Source organism: Tamandua tetradactyla, chromosome 2 (genome assembly GCF_023851605.1).
Source record: "Tamandua tetradactyla isolate mTamTet1 chromosome 2, mTamTet1.pri, whole genome shotgun sequence".
Lineage (NCBI taxonomy): Eukaryota > Metazoa > Chordata > Mammalia > Pilosa > Myrmecophagidae > Tamandua > Tamandua tetradactyla.
This window is the reverse complement of record NC_135328.1, coordinates 119,875,133-119,899,343: the sequence shown is the minus strand read 5'-3', so window position 1 is coordinate 119,899,343 and position 24,211 is coordinate 119,875,133. Positions and strand designations below refer to the sequence as shown.

At 41.5% G+C, this 24,211-nt stretch overlaps 1 long non-coding RNA gene across 1 annotated transcript in view; it reads right to left on the bottom strand.

The window, feature by feature from the left end:
- Nucleotides 1-24,211, bottom strand: part of LOC143673751 (uncharacterized) — a 153,843-nt gene that overhangs the window by 20,300 nt on the left and 109,332 nt on the right. Inside the window, exon 2 of the long non-coding RNA XR_013170586.1 lies at nt 7,277-7,871. This is a non-coding gene — a long non-coding RNA (uncharacterized LOC143673751). The remainder of the gene's footprint in view (nt 1-7,276; nt 7,872-24,211) is intronic.

The window sequence follows — 24,211 nt, the reverse complement described above, 5'->3', positions numbered from 1 at the left end:
CTGTAGCTCATCAGTGCTCTCAATAAAGCTCTTCCCGCAGATATCCATGGAAGGCAGGGCTGGTCTCCTGGAAACCTATAGATATTAAAGTATCATACCAGAGGGGATCTCAAAGAACATCTAATCCAATGTTTCCAGAACGTTCGAGAGCTCAACCATCACCTTGGGCCTGTTTTCAAATTATAGGCCTTATTCCCAACCTACTGAATCAGATTCTCCAGGTGATTCTTAAGATCATGCAAGTTTAGGGGACACAGATATTAATTCAACCTCTTCATCTCAAAAATGAGAACCAGAAAGGTGCAAAAGTCATCCAAAAATTCACAGACACTCTCCAGGAGAAATGGAATGAGAATTTTCATTTGTTTGCTTGTTTTTTTCCTTCCAGCTTGATTTTCACTATAGACTTATTCATTAAAATGTATATATAGCGATATTTTTCAAATACTTTTCCGAGTATATTTCAGAGAGCAGGTTGGCCTGTAAACTTCATGGGTGCACCCAGGGCCTAAAAGGGCACCCGGGAATTACTAGAGTGAGACAGTGTTGGCCGAGCTGTAGGTTTTCTCATCTCATATATTTTCTACCCTGAAGCCTGAGTTTCACTCTAAAGATCCCAATCTACAACTGTATGAGTGCTGATTTGCTGAGCTTTCCAAAACCAAGTCATGTTAAGCGAAGGACTTTTGTGCAAGCATATATGCCTTTTCAAAAGTATGAATGGTTCTTTTTTACCGGCATTTCCCCAAGTATGGAAGTGTTAGCAAAGAGATTCTCAAGTTAATGAACCACCCTGGCCTCCCTCCCTCTTGTTTGCCCTGCTCATTCAAACACATAAATACCACTACAAACAACCCCTAAGTCTACTGAGGCTTGTTCTGGCTGTCAAACACAGCCGTAAAAATAATATGCCCTCTGGCAGGGGAGGAAAAAGCAAAGATGGCAAAGCACTCACTAATTTTCAACAATCCCTCCTTAGAGACCTAATCTTCGAATAAATATTTAACCTTGCTCTGTCTTCAGCCTTAGATTATTTACAAATCAGGCTTTAAAAGTGATTTAAAATGATCCTCCCCTAAGCTATTTGCACACCTCAGATTGCCTGGTGGTAGGAAACCTGGAAGGCTCCCGGCTGGTCTCCCTGCATTACCAAATGAGGTCTGCAAACAGAGCAGGAGGGCACCCACGACCGTGGGCAGCCCAGGTGGTCCCTGGCAGCTTTCATCACCCGTCTGCTAATGGGAAGCAGGGGCAGAACTCTGGTCGGTCACAGCAAGTTACCACGAGGGCAGGTTCTGGCAGAGGAACGGGAGGCAGGTGCTATAGCCATTCACAACACTGTCTTAGTTTCCTACAGCTGCTGTAACAAACTTCCAGCTGGAAAGAATAGAAATTGATTCTCTCATAGTTCTGGAGTCCAGGAGTTTGAAATCAAGGTGTTGCCAGGACCATGCTCCCTCTGAACCTGTACTAAGGCCTTCCTGACCTCTTCCTGGATTCTAGTGGTTTGCTGGTGATCTGTGGCATTCCTTGGCTTGCAGCGGTGGCGCTCCAATCTCTGCCTCCATCGAGGCTATCTTCTCTCTGTGTCTGTGTCTCTTCTCCTGATATAAGGACTCCAGTCCTGTTGGATTAATTGCTCACCCTACTCCAGTGTGACATCATCGTAACTAATTCCATCTGCAGCGACCCTACTTCCAAATACAGTCCATTCTGAAGTACTCGGAGTTAGGACTTGTTGGGGGCTGAATCACGCCCTTTCAAAAGGCATGTTCAGGAACCAAACCCTGATGACATAAATGAATGAGCATGGCTGTGTTACAATAAAGTTTTATTTACAAAAACAGGTGGCACCCGTATGAACTAATTATAACATGTAAACTCCTAGACATATGATACAGAATATAGGTTATCAGGATATCGAATGTGGCTAGAGTATAGGGAGCAGTTGCTTAATATGTGCAAAATGTTTAACTAGGCTGAACTTAAACATTTGGAAATGGACAGAAGTGACATTATTGTTACAATAATTGACAGTGCTGACCAGTGGGTGAATGTGGTAGAAGGAAAGCTGGAAATTAAAACATGGAAAAGTATAGCAGTGAATCTTGTGGTAGACAATGTGTGTGATTAACTGTAATTAATATTTTATAAATATTATTAAATATTAAAAAGTTCTTTCATGAACTAGAACAAACGAGTGACACTATTACAAGAAGTTTAAATTAGAGAGGTATATGGGGAAAAATATACCTATTGCAAACTGTGGACTAGAGTTAACAGTGATTTTAATATTCTTTCATCAATAATATCAAATGTACCTCACCAATACGATGGGTCAATAATAGAGGGGATGCAGCCCCCTGGAGGACAGTGTGGTGGTTCCACAGGAGACTAAGGGTGGGTTGCCATATGATCCTGAAACCCCATTGCTCAGTACATATCTGGAGGAACTGAGTGTGGGGATACAAATGGCACACTGGTGTTTATGGCCACAGTGGTCACAATCCACAATGGATGGAGGTGATCTAAGGGTACAACGACTGAGGACTGGAAGGGGGAACTATGCTGTGTGCATACAATGGACTACTGAGCTGCCGCGAGAGGGAATGGAGTTGTGAGGCATGCAACTACATGAATGAAACTTAAGAAATGTATGCTGAATGAAATGTCAGAAATAAAGACAAATATTATCATGCCTCACTCATATATATTGATTGACTGTACTGTAAAAACTTGGTGAACTGAAGTTGAAAGCATGGGTTATCAGGTTGGGGCCTATTGTAAAGGTCCTAGATTGTGAGCTCTTACAGCAGTCACATATATTAGGAGTTGTAACTATTATTCCTAGATTCTGAGATACTGAGCTATTTGTATATAACCTGGTTGTTCCCAGAAACTTTGGGTATTTATGTGACACCTGAGAGTCAGAGTTAGAGCTCTGAAGCTATGAAAGTCAGCATTACCCCATCCAGGAACTGCTTAAAAAATTGAAAAAGGGATCAGACTTTGACTAGAGATATGAATGAAGCTGATCTGGGTAGGACTGGGGTAGATCAGAATACAAGGCAAAGGATGATTATCAACCATATTTCAAAACTTCAACTTCTGGGTGAGATGAAAGGGAAAGATGTTTAGTTGGTGCAGATATTATATTTGGGGTAGTGCATTACTTAATTTACCTTGTGTGGTCAGTTTAATTGAATACCATATATACATGGAATCTTGAATAGGGCATGAGTTCTTGTTGGTTTGTCCGGGTTAGTGTGATGCCCCGATATACTCCAGAGTAGTTTGGTCAGTGAATAAAGAAGTGTTTGCAAAGTCTCCTTCTGGGACTGGGGAGAAAGGAGGAAATATTCAACTTCCCCATTTGGAGAATTTCTGATATTCTCACAAGATGTGGGGACAACCAAATTGATAGGCTGGGCCTCAATCTTGGGGTTTGCCCCTATGAAACATATTCCTGCAAAGGATAGGCTAAGCCTACTTAAAATTAGGTCTGTCACCCCCCCTCCCCCCACCCCCAGAGAACCTCTTTGTTCCTCAGATGTGGCCTCTTTAACTGAGCAGCTGGGTGGTGGTGGGGTGGGGTGGAGGGGGCAGGGAGGGTTAGTGAGGAGAGAGATTTCAGGCAGAGCCAGGAGGTGATCCTGGAGGTTGTTCCTGTGCGTTATATAGATATCCCTTTTTGTTTTGTGGTGTCCTGGAGTGGATGGAGGGAAAGACCTGAGGCTGTTGAGCTGTGTTCCAGTGCTCTCGATTCTTAGGGGCGATTGTATAACATTGTAAGCTTCTGCGGTGTGGCTGTGTGGCTATAAAACCCTTGTGTCCAGTGGGCCTTTTGTCCAGGGTGTGGACAGATGAGAAAAGGATACGGATAAAAAATAAGTGAATATTCCTGGACCATGCACCCCTCAAAAAAGTGGATAATGGGCAGTGGAGTAGACTGGGTGGATTGGGGTACTAGTGGTCAGTGAGAGGGAAGAGCGGGGGGTGGGAATGTATTAATTTTTAATTTTTTCTTTTTGATTTTCTTTTCTGCAGCGATGAAGGTGTCCCAAGGTGGTCGTGGTGGTGAGTGCACGGCTGTGTTGTGGGCCATTGGCTGTGAGTGCACCACGTGTGGACTGGATGTGTGTGAGGATTTGTCAGTGGAAATATTTTTTTAATATTTTTTTAAATTAAAAATAATAGAGGGGATAAGGGGTATGGGAGGATTTGGATTCTTTTTAAATTTTTATTTCTTTTCTGGGTTAATGAAAATGTTCTAAAATTGATCATGGGGATGTATGTGCCACATGTGATGATAGTGTGAGCCAGTGACTGTATACTTTGGATGGTTTGTATGGTGTGTGAATATATCTCAATAAAACCAAATTAAAATTTTCAATAAAAAAAATTAGGTGGCAAGTTGTATCTGGCCTGTAGATAAGTTTGCTGACCCCTTCACTACAGTGTTAAGGCTCTGAGAAAGCCTGTGTTAAAGAAGTGTTTTGACTTTATATTAGAGAAATGTTTAACATTCATTCAAATGTCTAATCTCCCATGTATGTACTAACATCTTGCATCAAAACAGTGTTCCACAGAACAATTTGGGAAACAAAGTTCTGGGGAGTGTGTCGGGAAAGGAACAAGCTACCTATGGGAGTGTCTCCAAACATTGCAAAGCCTTGGTGATCTGAATATCTAATCCTAGAGCAAAAGCTCTGGGAACTTGAGGAAAAGTCATTCTCCCCTTCTAAATAGGCAGGAAATAATCAGCTGCAGAAAAGAGTGTGAGCCAGAGAGCAAGGGAAACTAGCAACAGAATCGGAATTCTAAAACGGTTCTAAGGAGGCCTGCGGGACTACCTGGGACTGTCTGTTCCAAGGGAAGATCCAAAATCCCAAGATCAAGCAGCCAACATAATTCTGATCATCTTTCAAACTCTCAAAGGTCCTCCAGGCTGCTCAGAGTCTAAGGGAGAGTATATTCATCAGATAGACTAACTGCCTCAACAAACAATTCCAAACACAGCAGAAGTTTATTTCTCATGCACATAAAGTTTCAACAGGTGTTCCTTATTAGTGGGTAGCACTTTTCCATGCAGTAATTCAGGGATCCAGTCCCTTTCATCTTGTGGCTCTACCATGCCCTAAACTCTCAGGGTCCCTCACTGTGTCCTCTCCATTATCCACCCAACAGTCAGGGGAAAGAGAGTGTGGAGGATGGCCCACCAGGCATCATGGGCCAAGCAGCCACATGAATACCCAAAGGGCAGAGCTTGTGCCTCTTCAAAGAACCAAAGAAAACCCCAAGCCAAACATCTGAGCTGTGAGGACTGCACACTGAGTCTTCACTTCACCTTCATTTCACTTTCCACTCCCCATGAGTTCCCTTTCTCTTTACGCTTTCCCTTCTGAAAGTCTCGGTATGCTACTTCAAATCCATTTTGTGTCATGGGAGGAAATTATTAGATAAAATGTAATATTAAATCATGTTTCAAGGGGGGAAAGGCAAAGAAAGAATTGCCCATCGAGGGGTTATCATCTAAGAAAACAAAACCCTAGTTGGTCAGTGGAGTAGTGTTTGCAGAAATTCTTGGGAGCCCTTTATTCTCTTCTGAGACAACACTCCAGTTTGGACAGTTCTCCGTGGATTGGACTGCTCAGTGCCAACCCACCCCCGCAGGTCCAGCCTCAAGTCTGTGTTGGTTCCCACAGAAAAGAACTGAGAACTTTGTCCTCTCTTCCAGTAATCTCACAGAAGATATCACCAACCTCATTCCCCAATAGTGTGACCTCCTCCCAGGGGTCTTGGGCTGTGACCCACAGTCAAGGCAAGATGGAACCCACCTCAGGGTAGGTCAGACCCACTCTCCCCACCCCCACCCCCACCCCGAGGGCTTGAGCACCCCCTTGTGGTCGCTGACTCCCAACTGCTCACAGATGGCCCAAGCCAGACAGCGGAAGTTCCATCCTAATCAGGGAACAAAGATGGGGAGGGAGAGAGAAATACATTTTACTTAGGGGAGGAAAAAATGAATGCTTATTTTGCTATTTCTGGAATACTAACTGCTATATTTTGAGGTTTAGGAAGCAGGAAAGATGGCAGGACTCTTGAAGTCGCATTGGAGGTGACATGCTCCTTTTCATATTTCTAACTGTCAATAGCATTGTTTTAATCAGGGAACCAGTTTTTCTTTTAAAACCTGCATTTGGGGGGTGCAAGGGCAGTTCAGTGGGGGGATTCTCACCTGCCACACAAGAGACCCCGGTTCAATTCCCGGTCCGTACACTTCCCCAAAAACCAAACAAACAAGTAAAACAAACAAAACAAAACAGAAATTCAACAAATAGTGCTGCGATAACGGGATACTCACATGGAAAAAGAATGAAATGTGACCCTGCCATTCAGCATACCAGAAAAAGAAGCTTTTAAAATGGTACGCATTATGGAAAGCAAACTAGGGACAGATTTTGGTGGCACATACTTAAGACCATGCATCCTCTCACCACAAATGACGTTACATATCTATTGTCCTCCACCACCCCCAAAATATAGAATTCTTTGGCATTTGAATCATAAAATCAAATTTTTCTCCCCTATATTATTCTCCCATTCTTGCCATATTTCACATAAAATAATGACCAGGGGATGATCAGAATAAATCATACATGTACAAAAAAATTCTATACATATACATATATTTACATATATACAGATGCATATACACGTATTATACTGCTCCCCAAGTACAAATATATTCTCATTTAATCTTCGCATCAACCCAGAGAGATAGGCATGGTATGAATCGCTCCCGTTTCACAGATGAGTCACAGCACGAAAAGACACAGATCTGCTGAATCTGCTCCCGGTACTTGCTGCCTCTGATAACAAAGGTGCAAGCTGCATCACCTTTTGTATGTAACCCATGTCCACACCTACATGCACCTCCACACTTGAAGTGTGGGTGATTCTTATCTCCTCCTGCCCATGCTTTACGGGAGTAGGGAGAAAGAAACCAGAACACCGAGATGGCTGAGTCATGCACTTCCCTGCAGCCCAGGGGAGGCAGTCGGCTGGTTCCTCACAAGCAGAGTGAGGGCAGTCAGAACAGAAGAAATCTATCAAGTAGCCATCCTGTGCTTCTGATGTGTTTAATTTCCCCTCCTGACATCAGATCTAACCACCCACAACTGTGAAGTGAGGGAGCTGAGACAATAACTTTAAATAAAACTCAAACATGCATCCTTTAAAAGCTGTAAGAGAACTGAGGCAATGGTTTACTTACTCAGATGCAATATTTTTGGCTTCAAGAGTATCTGCCTTGCTTCAGACATCTTTGAGCTCCTTACGATATACAGACCCTCATTCCTTTCCTTCTGGTTTGATGGAGTCCCGACAGGCCCCCGCTGAGCCAAGCTGCATGCAGTGCAGCAGGATCCAGGGAAGCTTCCAGCACTTGCCCAGAGACTGATCCTTGCATCCGTTTATGACAAAGTAACCTGACCCTGTGCTTCTGTCACCTCACTGTCAAATATGCTGCATTCCGAAGCCTTGAAAAGTGAGAAGGTCAGTAAGTGTTCTTCACAGACATCTGAAAGCATCTGTAACATCAGGGTCGTCTGATACATCGAAGTCCTATTTTTTTTCCAAAAGTATTGCTGCTGTGCCCTTCTCCTAGGAGTATTCTTTTTTTAAGGAACCATTTTCCACTCTGTATAGTATTCAGAGCACAACTGGGCAGTGACAGCTGAGATGTCAAAGCTAAAGATGATTCTACTCCAGGTATCCATATATAGGGTTGTCCACTCCATGATCCTAAATTGTCCTTTGAACACTCAACAGTCTCACAGGCTTTGTAATGACAGCTCCTCTTCAGGGGTCTAGGAGGTTGTCATAAATACAGAGAGAAATTATAATGTTTGCAATGTCAAGGAAAGGGCATCACTTAAAACTGTTACTCTTGCTCAAATGCATGCTCAAACCCAATTTATCTAAAGGAAAGAAATACAAACTACAGACATTAGAATTCCTCGTTGAAGCAGCCCAGAGAATTTTAAAGCCTGCCATGCCTTCCAGATTCTCATTCTAGAACTCCCCCAGGCATTTCTGAAGTGCTACAGCCAACCCTGAGAGCCAAAAGTATTCCCCTCGTAGACTTTGGGTAGTGTCTTGGTTTGCCTGTGTTAAGTACCACATGGTGGGCTGGTTAAAACAATGGGAATTTACTGTCTCATGGTTTTGGAGGGTAGAAGGCTTGCTTCTTTCCGGGCTCACTAGCGTTGCAGAGTTGGCTTGCAGCAATCTTTGGAGTGCTCTGCCTCCCTTCACATGGAGATGCCCTCTCCTTTCCAGCTTCCATGATTCCTGGGTTGCCTTTATAAGGACTCTAGTAATCTGAGCTAAGGCCCATCCCAGTTCAGTTGGCCAAGTTTTAACTAAAAAAAAACATCGGGGAAGGCAATGGTGGCGCACTGGCAGAGTTCTCCCCTGCCATGCCGGAGACCCAGGTTCATTTCCCAGTGCCTGTTCATGCAAAAAAAAAAAAAAAAAAAAGCATCATCAAAAGGCCCTGTGGACAATGGGTCACACCCACAGGGGCTGTGGATAAGATCAAGAACAGGTGTGTGTTGGTGTAATCCAATCCATCACAGGTGCCCTTTTAATGCTTAATTACTGATAATTAAGTCTTAAGTGGCCTTAATACTTAAGTGCTTAAGACCACTTCCAAAACAAAGACAATGAAACAAGGCTGGAAATGCTGAATGGCTGTGTATTCACCGAGTCAGGACACGGAAGCCACAGAAGGACCGCCTCTGACTCTCCGTCCCATGTGTTTTAAGTCCCTTGTCACACCCTGCTAACACTTGGAGCCTGCGAGGGAAGGCATTTGGCCTTGGAAACAGGCAGCTTGAGGTACAAGTGGGGCTCCGCCTCTCCATCAGTTGTGTTCTCAGGGAAGTGGGTACTTCTGGGCCTCACAATCCACTGTCCAAGCTAGTTTGGCTTGGACTGTGAAAGTTCTTCTAACTCTCACATGGTCTGGCTCGACCACTTTTTTTGTCGTTTGCTGTACGGTGGGGGCCACATTTCATTCTTTTTCCATATAATTGCAGCCCCATTTGTTGAATTTATTTTGGGGGGTGTGGGAGGGAGAGTGCACAGGCCAGGAATCAAACCCGGGTGTCCCACATGGCAGGCGAGAATCCTACCACTGATCTACCCTTGCACCCTCTACTAGGCCACTTTGACAATGCAAAGCTGACCCCCCACTCATCCCTCAGCAGCGTGCCCTCCCCCGAGCAGCAAGGCATTCATTCACTCAATGACACCACAAGCTACAAGCACGCTGCTGCCTGCGACTTAAGATAGGCAGAAATCTGCATTCTCTAGTGGCAGGAATTAATGAGGTGGGAAGCAGTGACACGGGTTTTGTCACTCTCCCTAATTGGTTCTTGTCGAGGGCAGGATGCTTTTGCCTGGAGACCTTTGTGATTCTCAGGTATTCAGCCCACCCCACACCCCTTCTTCTCACACACACCTCTCCCCTGGGGGTGGCTCTGGCTTGGATTGCCGCCAAACTCCCACCCGACTCCCAATTAAATATATTGTACAAGTTCTGCGCCTGATGGAGAAGGCCCTTACTTGCCAAGGGGCTTAGATCACTTGACAGTGCATGCCAATTCCCCCCCTCCATATTACTTTTACTGATTAGCCTTTTTTTTTCCCTTCAGAAAATGACTGCAACTCATTATTTTTAAAGAAGCTTTGACAGGAGTTGGCTCATATACAAAACAATATTTCAAGCAAAGGCAAAGAATGCACATTGCTCCAAAGACTAAAAGGCAGAGAGGCACCTAAGACCACCTGAGGGAAGTTCAACTGTCATAGCTCATCCCAGCTCGTCTCCACGCAAGGGCAGAAAAGCAGGCACGTGGATGCAAAGAAGTCTGATCGTCAAGGAAAATACGGCCTTTCTCTTTTCTTTTTTTGCTATTTGACATCTGCAACACAAGTAAGTGCGACCTATGTGTAGAAGGGCAGAAAACTGACAGACTGCTGAGAGCTAGGGTTATGTCTCTTTTCTTAATCCCCACCTTCTTCAACCAAAAGCCCTTTAAGAAGAAAAGGAGCAGGCGGCCCAGGGTGGCTCAGTGGCAGAATTCTCGCCTGCCATGCCAGAGACCTGGGTTCGATCCCTGATGGCTGCCCATGCAAAAATAAATAAATAAAAGCAGCTTAGAAGCAACTGGAAGGAAAAAGGAGCTTTGAGACAATGGGAAAAATTCCAAGTAGCATTTATTCTACAAGTTATTTCTGTTTCACCCTGAGACCGAGTAATTGAGTTTAAACCTCTCACAGATCAGTAGGAAAGGGCTTCTTTCAAGCTTATACATAAGTAGAAAGGCTTCTCACTTGGAGGAGTGGTGCAGAAAACTGCTTGGAATTGCATATGCACAAACAGTAACTAGTAGAAAATGAAATAGAGCAGAAGATGTTCAAGAAACACCGAGCCCTAGAAGTAAAAAATCTGTGTTTGAAAAAACTGAACATAGGAAAATGTAGGGAAATATCTTATAAATCTTATAATTGGAGGTGGTTTTATAGACCTTACACCCAAAGCAAGAGCACTGAAGAAAGAAAGAAAGAAATGGGAACTCCTCAAAATTAAACACTTTTGAGCATTAAAGAACCTTGTCAAGAAAGTAAAAAGAGAGCCTACACAATGGGAGACAATATTTGGAAACGACATATCAGATAAAGGTCTAGTATCCAGAATTTATAAAGAGATTGTTCAACTCAACAACAAAAAGACAGCCAATCCAATTACAAAAATGGGAAAAAGGCTTGAACAGACACTTCTCAGAAGAGGAAATACAAATGGCCAAAAGGCACATGAAGAGATGCTCAACATCCCCGGCCATTAGAGAAATGCAAATCAAAACCACAATGAGATATCATCTCACACCCACCAGAATGGCCATTATCAACAAAACAGAAAATGACAGGTGCTGGAGAGGATGTGGAGAAAGAGGCACACATATTCACTGTTGGTGGGAATGTCAAACGGTACAACTACTGTGGAAGGCAGTTTGGCGGTTCCTCAAAAAGCTGAATATAGAATTGCCATATGACCCGGCAATACCATTGCTAGGTATCTACTCAAAGAAACAAACAGACATTTGTACACCAATGTTTATAGCAGCATTATTTACAATTGCAAAGAGATGGAAATAGCCAAAATGTCCATCAACAGACAACTGGCTAAACAAACTGTGGTATATACATACGATGGAATATTATGCAGCTTTAAGACAGAATAAAGTTATAAAGTATGTAACAACATGGATGGACCTTGAGAACATTATGCTGAGTGAGACTAGCCAGAAACAAAAGGACAAATACTGTATGGTCTCACTGATATGAACTGACATTAGTGAATAAACTTGGAATATGTCGTTGGTAACAGAGACCATCAGGAGATAGAAATAGGGTAAAGATATTGGGTAATTGGAGCTGAAGGGATACAGACTGTGCAACAGGACTAAATACAAAAACTCAGAAATGGACAGCACAATACTACCTAACTGTAATACAATTATGTTAAAACACTGAATGAAGCTGCATGCGAGAATGTAGATGGAGGAAGGCTGGGGGCATAAATGAAATCAGAAAGAAAGATAGACGATAAAGATTGAGATGGTATAAGCTAGGAATTGCATACAGTGTATAATAAAAGTGACTAAATGTACAAATTTTAAAAATATCTGTGCATGAGGAAGAACAAAGGAATGTCATTACTGCAGGGTGCTGAAAATAGGTGGTAATTAATATTTTAGAATTTCACCTTATGTGTGAGACTAAAGCAAAAAATGTTTGTTGGTGCAAGGTTTATATTTTGACTAGTGCATTTCCTAATATAACTCATGTAGATAGCTTGATTGAACATCATAAGTACTTGGAATCTTGGGTAGGACATGAGATTTTGTTGATTTGTCCAGAGTGGTGCCCCAATGAATCCCAGAGTGATTTGATCAGTGAGTGGAAAAGTATTTGCAAAGTCCCCTTTAGGGAATGGTGAGAACAGGGAGAAATTCAACTTCCCCAAGTTGAATTCTTGATATTCTCACAAGCAGTGTGGATAACCAAAGCTATAGGCTGAGCCCCCAGTCTTGGGGTTTGTTCATATGAAACTTAACCCCACAAAGGATAGGTCAAGTCTACTTAAAATTAGGCCTAAGAGTCACCCCCGAAGAGAACCTCTTTCATTGCTCAGATGTGGCCTCTCTCTCCAGTCAACACAACAAGTAAACTCACAACCCTCCCCCTGTCTACGTGGGACATGACTCCCAGGAGTGTGGACCTTCCTGGCAACATGGGACAGAAATCCTAGAATGAGCTGAGACTCAGCATCAAGGGATTGAGAAAACCTTCTTGACCAAAAGGGAGAAGAGTGAAATGAGACAAAGTGTCAATGGCTGAGAGATTCCAAACAGAGTCAAGAGGTTATCCTGGAGGTTATTATTATGCATTAAGTAAATATCACCTTGTTATTCAAGATGTAGTGGAGAGGCTGGAAGGAAGTGCCTGAAAATGTAAAGCTGTGTTCCAGTAGCCATGTTTCTTGATGACGATTGAATAATGATATAGCTTTCACAATGTGAGTGCGTGATTGTGAAAACCTTGTATCTGATGCTTCTTTTATGTACCTTGTCAAAAGATGAGTAGAACATATGGAATAAAAATAAATAATAGGGGGAACAAATGTGAAAATAAATTTAGTTTGAAATGGTAGTAATCAATGAAAGGGAGGGGTAAGGGGTATGGTATGTATAATCGTTTTTATTTTTCTGTTATCATTTTATTTCTTTTTCTGTTGTCTTTTTATTTCTTTTTCTGAATTAATGCAAATGTTCTAAGAGATGATGAATATACAACTATGTGATGATATTGAGAATTACTGATTATATATGTAGAATGGAATGATATGTTAATGTTTTTGTTTGTTCTTAATTTTTGTTTAATTAATAAATAAATTAGGACTTCCTGGAAGATGGCAGCTTAGTAAGACGCGCGGATCTTAGTTTCTTCTCCAGGACAGCTACTAGGGGAGTAGAAACGATACAGAAAGCGCCCAAAGCCACAACAGAGATAAAAAAGACAGCGTACCCCATCCTGGAACGGCTGGCTGGCTGAGAGAAGCAGCTCGGGTGAGATCGCCGACGCGCGCGGGTGGCGCTCCCTTCCCCCTTCCCGGGCCGGAGTAACTCCCTTCCCCCTTCCCGGGCCGGCTGGGAGAATTGGAGAGGCGGTCCCCTGAAACCAAGGCGGCTGGCGCCCACACCACGCGCAGCCCCCCGGACCAACTGAGAGAATTGGATCGGAAAACCCCAGGCCGCGGAGAACGGTGACGGGTGGGGGAGGCCCCTTCCAAACCCGTGACTCCCGGGGAACGTGCACTCTCTCGGGTGGGCCGCTGCTGCTGGCGCCCTCCCGCCACACTTGTCGCCCAGGGCCGACTAGGAAATTCGGACGGGCTCTTTCCCGGGCTGTGGTGACCAGCAACCCTCCCTGCTTTCGGACCCCGGGCCAGCTCAAGCCGCTTCGGCTAGCGAACCCCCTGGACGGCGAGAGTTTTCCAAAGTTTAAGGTCCCACAGCACCTTTTACTGGTGGGACCCGCTGACAAACGTGTGCCACGAGCGCCACCTACTGGGCAGGATAAGAAAAACAGAACCCAGAGATTTCACAGAAAAATCTTCCAAACTTTTGGATCCAATATCCAGGGAAATCTGTCTAAATGCGCAGACGCCAACAGAAGATAACGGATCACGCTCAAATAATTGAAAATATGGCCCAGTCAAAGGAACAAACCAATAGTTCAAATGAGATACAGGAGCTGAGACAACTAATGCTAAATATACGAACAGAAATGGAAAAACCTCTTCAAAAACGAAATCGATAAATTGAGGGAGGACATGAAGAAGACATGGGCTGAACATAAAGAAGAAATAGAAAAACTGAAAAAACAAATCACAGAACTTATGGAAGTGAAGGACAAAGTAGAAAAGATAGAAAAAACAATGGATACCTACAATGATAGATTCAAAGAGACAGAAGATAGAATTAGTGATTTGGAGGACGGAACATCTGAATTTCAAAAACAAACAGAAACTATCAGGAAAAGAATGGAAAAATTTGAACAGGGTATCAGGGAACTCAAGGACAATATGAACCGCACAAATATACGTGTTGTGGGTGTCCCAGAAGGAGAAGAGAAGGGAAAAGGAGGAGAAAAACTAATGGAAGAAATTTTCACTGAAAATTTCCCAACTCTTATGAAAGACCTAAAATTACAGATCCAAGAAGTGCAGCGCGCCCCAAAGAGATTAGACCCAAATAGGCGTTCTCCAAGACACTTACTAGTTAGAATGTCAGAGGTCAAAGAGAAAGAGAGGATCTTGAAAGCAGCAAGAGAAAAACAATCCATCACATACAAGGGAAACCCAATAAGACTATGTGTAGATTTCTCAGCAGAAACCATGGAAGCTAGAAGACAGTGGGATGATATATTTAAATTACTAAAAGAGAAAAACTGCCAACCAAGACTCCTATATCCAGCAAAATTATCTTTCAAAAATGAGGGAGAAATTAAAACATTTTCAGACAAAAAGTCACTGAGAGAATTTGTGACCAAGAGACCAGCTCTGCAAGAAATACTAAAGGGAGCACTAGAGTCAGAACCGAAAAGACAGAAGAGAGAGGTATGGAGAAGAGTGTAGAAAGAAGGAAAGTCAGATATGATATATATAATACAAAAGGCAAAATGGCAGAGGAAAATATTATCCAAACAGTAATAACACTAAATGTTAATGGACTGAATTCCCCAATCAAAAGACATAGATTGGCAGAATGGATTAAAAAACAGGATCCTTCGATATGCTGTCTACAGGAAACACATCTTAGACCCAAAGATAAACATAATTAATAAATAAATTAATTTTAAAAAAAGGAAAGAAAAAACTGAACATTCAGAGACTGAAGACTCTAGTGATTCTAAGAGCTCTGAGGCCAGTCAAGTGAGCCTTGGGAGTGAGCGGCAAAGGGCAGGGGAATGCCTGGTTTCAGAACAGAAGACAAGGGTCTCGAGACCCAGGGCAGCCAATGTCCAGGCCACTCTGGAGGAGGTGGCCCAGTATCCTAGGGAGCCACCAGGAGTTACTCACATGTCCTACAAGCCATTTTTTCTCTCGTTTGTGCTTCAGCCCACTGCAATAGGTCATTCTGGAGCTTTCCAGGCCTCTCTGAAGCTTTCTGCTCTGGCTGAAAGCAACGTGTAAAGCTAAGGAGTGGTCTTCATCCCTCTCCTTTATTAATCAAGACAGTCAGGGAGCAAGTCGCAGACCCTCCAAAGATCTGTGACCTCTATCTAAGCTGACTTTTCCAAAGAGAGATAATCTTCCATCCAGCTCTGAACACTTGTAAGATTACAATGAATCATAATTATCTTCATTATGTATGGAACTTTCCTAGGCTCCTTTATATAGTATAATCCAGTTCTACAACTGAACCCAGGAAGCCCCCTTCCTGGTTACAACTCATTTCACATCACCGAACTGTGCATTTTCTGCAGGGACCTAGAACTAATTTTTTTTAATTCCGATGAAGCACACTAAAGGACTTGAGAGAGACCAAGAAAAATATTGCCTAAAGTATCAGTGACAGAGAGAATTCAAATAGAGTCAAGAGGCAACTCTGGAGGTTGCTGTTATGCAAGCTTCAGGTAGACCTTGCTACCTATCATAAACTGTCAACCCCCAACCAGGACCATTCAGGCGAATCCTAAAGAACATTTGTGGTAGTTAGATTCAGTTGTCAACTCGGTCAGGTGAAGGCACCTAGTTCTGTTGCTCTGGACAGGAGCCAACGGTAAGTGATCTCATCTGTTGCTGATTTACATCTGCAGGCAGCTAGGAGGCGAGCCTGCTGCAATGGATGACATTTGACTTAATTGGCTGGTGCTTAAATGAGAGAGCGCAACATAGCACAGCCAAAGCAGCTCAGCATTCCTCATCTCAGCACTCGCAGCTCAGCCCAGGCGTTTGGAGATGCAGAAAGAAGTCACCCTAGGGAAAGTTGTTGGAACCCAGAGGCCTGGAGAGAAGGCCAGCAGAGACCATCCTGTGCCTTCCCATGTAAGAAAGAACCTCAGCTGAAAGTTGACTGCCTTTCCTCTGAAGAACTAACGAAATAAATCCCCTTTTATTAAAAGCCAATCTGTCTCTGGTGTGTTGCATTCCAGCAGCTAGCAAACTAAAACAACACCTAAGGGAATATAAAAGATTCCACAAGGATTCCATGCACTAGAGTAACTTTCCAGAAACCTACAATCTCCAGATAGGTCCCTGGTCCAGATAAGCCCTGAAACTTAGAGGGCCCAGCCTCTCCAGAATACCAGATAGTTCCATCTCCCTACTTCATATTAGTGACAGACCCTTCCACCATGAAAAAGTTAGAATGGCCACAGCCCAAATATCCCTAAAGAGAGGGATGGAAAGATCTAAGGTGATGATGGAGTTATACAGAGAAGGTAGGATTTTAAAAATGAATATGAATGCTGAATCATTAAATTGATATCTCTTTTAGTCTCCAGTATTTTAGAGCAGCTAGAAGTAAAAACTTAAAATTGTGAAATTGTAACCCATGTCAAACTCTGAAATATGTTCTACAACTAATTGTGGTGCTTTTTTGTATATACGTTATTTTCACACAAAAAAAGAATGGAAAAAAGTCAATTGTGATGATAGAAAAATATTTAAGTCCTCTAGCCTCCTATATTCTGGAGCAGCTAGAAGGAAAAATATAACAGGATCGTATGGTAGCCCATGACAAACTCTGGGACTTATCCTGTAACTACTTGTTGAAGAGTGCTTCGAAAACTATTGCTTTTTTATTTCTTTGCTTTGTATATATGTTTTACTATATAATAAAAAAAGTCAAAAATAATATTGCCTAGAGACAAACCAGTTTGAGGAGTGGAGGTTACCATAAGCAAAGAGCACATCTCCTGTGCCAGTTTGAAAGGATTTATGTACCCGAGAAAAGCAATGTTTCAATCCTAATCAGTCTTGTGTGAGCAACCATTTCTTCTAATCCCTATTCAGTACTATACATTGAAACTTGATTAGATTATCTCCACAGAGATGTGATTCGATCAATTGTGGGTATTAAACTTGGTTACATGGAGACGTGTCTCCACCCATCCTACATGAGTCTTGATTAGTTTACTGGGATCCTATAAAAAAAGGAGACATTTTTGGAGAGGACGCCTTTTGAGAACAACAAGAAAGCTGCACCAAAGCCGAACAGAGCCATGAGACCGAGAGAACCACAGAGCCCACCAGCCAGTGACCTTTGGAGATGAGGAGAAGCCTGGGGGAGCTTCACGAGGCCTGGAGAGGAGGCTAGCAGACAACGCCATGTTCGCCATGGGCCTTTCCACTTGAGAGAGAAACCCTGAACTTCACTGGCCTTCTGGAACCAAGGTATCTCTCCCTGGATGCTTTAGATTGGACATTTCTATAGACTTGCTTTAACTGGCACATTTTCATGGCCTTAGAACTGTAAACTTGTAACTTATTAAATCCCCCCTTTTAAAAAGCCATTCCATTTCTACTATATTGCATTTGGGACGACCTGTGAGCACCCTCCCTGGAGATCCTGGAAAGAACTGACTTCTGTTTACTTGTGTTTCCTGGAGTCCATGCATCCAAACTAGAGGTGAGGACACACTAAATGTTTTCTTTTGATCTTTCCTAGTTTCCTCCTTGGTGTCTTGAACACTTTTCTGAGTTTGCCTCTATTTTCCCCCCACTCCTTTCTCACAGACTTGCTTCCATGATGTTTATTGCCACTTTCTTATAAATAAGACGCTCTCAATAGCAGCTCCTTTGACTAATTGATTCTTCCTCTCAGGCTTCTTGACATTTTATGGTCTATAAATTATGCAATAGAAATATAAAGTTACCAAATGCTTTAAGGAATGTTGAAGGCCTAGAATTCTCTGAATATATGGATGTATAATAGCTTCCTACTTAGTAACATGCTTTTTATATCCCTTCTATATCCCTGAAATAAAGAAGTGAAGCTCCAAATCTGTTGGCAGGCACCTGAAAGGAGAGGAATAAAATGTGCTGCATTTCCCACTAAGAGGAAACTCAGAGGGTAAAAACAAAAGCTAGTTTGTGAACCTTATTCTGTGGCAATTTATGTGTCTTGAAAACGTATAGAACTCTTAAATAATGATTTAGAAATGAGTCTGTCCCTTGACTTCATCATATTATAAACCATAAATAAATCTAACTCTGCCAACTTAGATAAACAGGAAACATCACAGGTCTATTTTTTTCAAATCCTATTAAATTAGCTGAAACGCAGAATTCAATCTCAGTCATTATTCGGGTGCGTATCCCCTTTTATGGGAACAATTGGAAAATGGGGAGGGGATCTGTTCTAGTTATCCATTGCAACTTAACAAACTGTCCCCCAAAAAATCGTGGCATAAGACAAAAAATACTGCATATTATATGATTCCATTTTATGTGAAATGTTTAGGAAAGGAAGATAGATCTGAGGTTGCCTGAGACTAGAGATGGGAGCACAAATTGACCACAGAAGACACAAGGGAACATTTTGGGTGGTGGAAATTGTTCTAAAACTGATTGTGATGATGTTTATACAACTTTCTATGTTTACTTAAAATCATTGTACTGTATACTTTCAATGGGTGGATTTTATGGCATGTAAATTATACCTCAAAAAAGGTATTTTTTAAAATACTCAGTGCCATAAAATGACTACCATTTTCTTACACTCATGAATTCTGTGGGTCAGCATTCCAAAGAGGGCACCTGGTATGGCTCGTGTCTGCTCCACCATGTCTGGTGCCTGCAATGGAAGGCTTGAATGGCTGGGGGCTGGAACCATGTGGAGGCTCCTTGGCTCAGATGTCTGAGTCCTGTCTTCCAGGACTGAAAGACAGGACTCAGCAGGAACACTGACAGGAGCACCTACGTGTGGCCTTTCCATGAGAACCCACTTCCTTCTCAGAGATGGAGCAACCTGGGAGTGTCCAGAGAGCTAGCTTTCCAAGAGGCCAAAGCAGAAGCTTCTAGACGTAAGGTTGCAAGCAAATCTCTAAGGCCAGCCCAGACCCAAGTGGGTAGGGAGGTGGGGGCACGTGACAAGGCACGGAAGACGAGAAATTTTGTAAAGTCCATTTTTGGGAAAGTAAAGTCTACCATTGGACTCTGTTTTCCAGAACATCATGGTCCCTTTATCCTTGCAGTTTTCTCACTGTGCCAGCCTCCTTGGCTTCCCTGTGTGTAGGTAGGCTTTTCTTTTTCAAGAGGTAGCAGATCATTTACAAAAAGAAATTCTAAGGCTAGGTCCTGCCCTCCCTAAAGGCACCATAAAGGTTTTTACCTTCTAAGGTCTTGTTGGGACCTTCTACTTTATAAACTCAAGGGCCCTCACTTCAGAAACCCCCTGACCATGTTTCTGACTTAGAAGCCACTCCTTGTGTCTGCCGTCACCATTCTGTTGTCCAAGGGACTTCCCCTCTTCCCATCCCTCTAAGACATCTCAGAAAACAGCTTCCATTTTCACAAGGTACAAAAAGAGGTTGCCCTCAAGTCGTATCTGTAAAATCACTAAATGGGGGGAATAAAAGCAAATGAGCCCATTACAATCTTTTAATCGGGGAAGGCAAAAGATAGAGCAAAACACACACCATTTTCTTCTGCCTCAGTTGCCAAATAGACACGTGTGTGTGAGAGACAGAGGCACAGAGAGGGGGCATGGCTGTACACAGCTGTGCAGCGACTTGCATGCATTTTTCAAATAACAGAAGCAGAGAGCTGCTTAACGGCAGAATGTAACAAATAAGGGGAAGAAAAGCTGGTTTCATGGCGAGGCAGGAAGTTTAATTTTTTTCTTTTTTTCTCTTTTTTGGAATGTCATATATCATTTAGGAGATGAGAAACTATCTTTAATCCAGAAATACTTTTAACACACCCATCAGTAACAGTCTAGAGAATAATCTGTAAACAAATTCACTGACTTTTTTGTGGGGTATCTGGGGGTGTGCATGGTCCAGGAATCGAACCCAGGTCTCCCACATGGAAGGCGAGCATTCTACAACTGAACCACCCATGCACCCTGACTTATATTTTTATATATTAAAGAATCCTTTATGTGACCAGAATGAAGTTTGCTGTACTTTAGGCAAAGTTAAAAGGGAGGCAGCAAAGCAAAATTTTGTTGAGTATTTGCTATATGGTAGGCACTGTACAGGGAGATCTACATTTGTAATATAGTTTAATCTTTCCAATTATTTGAGGCAACTATTAGTATAGAATCTCTTTTTACGGATTAGGAAACCAGGACTTAAAGAGGTTAAGTGACAAGCAAGTCAGTCCAATACTGGCTAGACTGTGAGTAAAATGCAGATTTGTGGTTTAGCCAAGGGTCCCTGGAGCTCCAGTAATGGGGCACCAGGGCCTCAGATGTGCCTTGGTGTCTCTTACTCTGATCAAAGGAGATGATGTGGCATGACGGGTACTTCCTTTCTGAAAGCCCAACATCTTTCTCTCCAGCTTTAGTTCATCCCTCTGCTCTCTGTTTAGAATTTAGCTCATTTAAGAACTCTACAGTGAGGGCTGAGCTACGAGCACCTTCTAAGTCTCTCCATAACAGCATTCTATGTTTATTCCCAGGATACCCCTAGCCTTCTAGGCTGCAAACGGCTTCCCACAATAGACTATAAACTCCCTGTGGGGACTGCATCTTACTCAACATTTATCCCAGTGCTTGGCATATAGTAGCGGCTCAAATGTTCCTTGAATAAATGAATTAGTTACTAAGGGTCCCTCGAGCACAATTGGAGACAGAACTCCTCCCATGGAGCTCACTAAGCATGGCCTAAAAAGCCACGGAGGGAAAAAAAAGGGTCATGAAGAACTCTTTTTAATGAGAAAAGATGGATAAGAATGACTATGTAAACCCTTAAATTTCTAAATGACAAGAGATACACAAAGAGGGAAGTGACAGATTGAAAGAAAATATTTGCAAAGTAAACAAAAGATTAAGTCCTTAATAAAGACAAAATTTCTGCAAATCAGTATTAAAGGATGCATTTACCCAGCTGGTAAATGACATGATCACAAATGGCAGTGCACAGAAGAACTACTGCAAATGACTGAAAATGCAAAAAGATATTTTGCATCACTAATAACTAAAGAAATACAAATTTAAATGCCTATCAATTGTGGACAGCTAGTGCTATTGTAAAGAAATGGACCCCTTTACACAGTATTAATAGAAGTACAAACCAGTATGACCTTCCTGAAAGGTAATTTGTTAATATTCATCGAAATTACAAATGTTCACTCCCTGAAGTTCTGTTATTCTACTCATAGGAACACATATTACAGAACTACGACTAGCATGTGTACATAAAGATATATGCTCAAAGATATTCTATGCAGCATTATTTATAATGGCAAATGATAAGAAAGAAATATTAATCAAAATTGAATAGTAAAATAAATTTTAAAACACTGCACACATGGATCAGTTAAATTCGATGAAGGCATTCTAAATAAATTAGGATAGCTGTGCCTTATAATAAAAAAAGTCAGTTTGCCAAACAATATAAGGGCCAATTAAATGTTTTGGAAAAAAATGCAAATGTACATGTGGATATTTACAAAAGCACACTAAAAGATTCCAGAATGATATACCCCAAGTTGTTAGCAGTATTTATTTCTTGGGCTGGAAATGGAGTAGCTACAAAAGAACTTTTTCTTTTAACCCATAAATGCCTGTGCTGTTTAAATTTGTTGTGATCAGCTTGCTTTGAAACATAAAAAAACAAGGAAACTTTTTTCCTGACATATTTTTCCTTAGCTACCTTCCTTTTCTTTGCAGAGTTAGGCCAAGTGTATTAAAAAGGGATTGGAGCTGGGCAGAGGGAACTCTGGTTTGAGAAAGATGCATTCCTAGAAGCTTAATGACGATCAACTATCCGTAAAATGGATAAAGTTTGCTTCTGAAAATCATTGTAGATGGCACAGAAGGAAATTGACATTTTATGACTTACAAAAGCAGAAGTATCTGCAACACCCATACAGAACACTAAAGATGCCCATAGACTGTATATTTAAAGGTTCAGAGCGTTCACTTTCCTGCCTCTGATTAGTCTGAATTATATTCCACTTATTTTTTAATATATTATGAGAAAAAAAAATTCCCCCAAATCTTAGAGAATATCAGAGGTGAGTTTTCAGGACAAATGAAAGTATGGGTAACAACATAAGCTAGGACTCTGGAATAGGCAGTGGGGAATATGAACTGGGGGAGGTTGAGGGAAGGGAGGGAAAAAACAGCTCTTGTTAAGTTTACGGCCAATTAACAATTGCCATACTTTAGACTCCAATGTTTAGCAAGGGCTTCTCTATATTAAACGCAGCTCTTTGAACAATAGAATCCTTTTTTTCCCTCAGCACACAGCTGTCAGAGATCATTTAACTCCCTATATATTTCCAAAAAGTGATGCCTTTAATAGACAGCATAAACACTAGAGTTAGAGTACATTGCAGTTCGACTTAGACACGTGATGTTACAGGGCAGCGCTTGCCTCTGTCCGAATTGGGAAAGAAAGCCTAAGTAAATAATGCATAAGGTACATTTAGGAAAATGGAAGGAAGAAAAGAAAGAGAGAGGGTGGGTGGGAAAAAAGAAGAATGAGGAAAAGAGAGAGAAAGAGCGTGTGTGTGTGAGAGAGAGAGAGAGAGAGAGAAGAAATATTACAAGGATGTGAAAGAAGAAAAAAGAGAGACAAACTTTTCCACACAGGATGAAGTGCATTAACTAAAACTGCAACTGCCTTCTTAAAATAGTCCATTCTCATTCAAATGCCAGCCTCTTCATAAAGGAATATGTTAAATCTCACATATTAGACCTAAATAAATTTCCTAGTTAACTAGACATTTGAGCCGAGTGCCTATTATCTCAACACAATTTATATTTAATTTCAATTTTTTTAGGCTTTTACAATAGATCCGGGTATCATATGTAGCCTGTGCTGATTTTTCTGTTTCCAGATTCTTTCAATAGCCTTACTGTTCTCCTACACCAATAAAACCCGGGCACAACGCTTCTCCTTTTGTGAAATGCATATACAAATCCAATAGTTATTACAGGAAGACTGTGAAACTTAAGGCCCACACGTCTAATTTAACAAATACAATCTGCAAGATTAAATGTTTTGGGAACTCAACAGTGTTTGTAAAATAAAAGATCTTCCCTTCAAGTGAGAAATGGTTAAGTAGTAAAATGGTCTTCATAATATGATGATGGGCAAAATTTTCAGTGTATTCAGGAATTTTACACAGACTCTTAAAAGTAGCTAACTTCTAAAAAATACATTCACCGAAGGTCATATAACTCTATCTTCTTAAGAAATACCTATTTTCTAATAAAAGCTTTAAAAGCTCAGCAATATGGAAAAGATACCAGAAGTAAACAACTCATCTAAATTTCACTCCAGATCTCACCAACTGCCCAGAAATAGCAATGTTAAGAATTGAAAAATATTATTCAGATAGAAGAATGGGGAAAAAATGGATAGATAGGTGGATAGGTAGATGATAAAATCCAAAAACAATTTTATTAGAACGAAATCATACAATGCATGCCATTTAAAAATATTTCATTTGCATTTAAAAAATGAAAAAGAAACTGATGTAAAACTGAGGGAGTTGCAGAATTTTAATCAAATATCTCTTCACCAACTAAGATTAAGAAAGTTTACATTTTAAGTCTTTAGAAACTTTGGGTTATTATTTGTTACTATGAGTTTTAAGTACATTTTATTTAAAGTTCAGATTGATTTCCTGAAAGAAAAAAATGAAACTTTCTCTCCCTTCCTCCCATCTCCCTCCGCCCCACCCCTCTAAAATTTTGTGGCTTTATATTATTTTTATTCCGTCTGGGTTTAAAACATCTACATACAATACTTCCCTCGTTAGCTTATTCTGAGATACGTGTTAATGGATTCCATGTTTGCAACTAGTCTCTATACCTGTTTCTCCATTTTTGAGTTCTTTATTTTGATTCAACCTTTGGTTGGCTGGATTTCATTTTCAAGAAAAGTTTTCAAA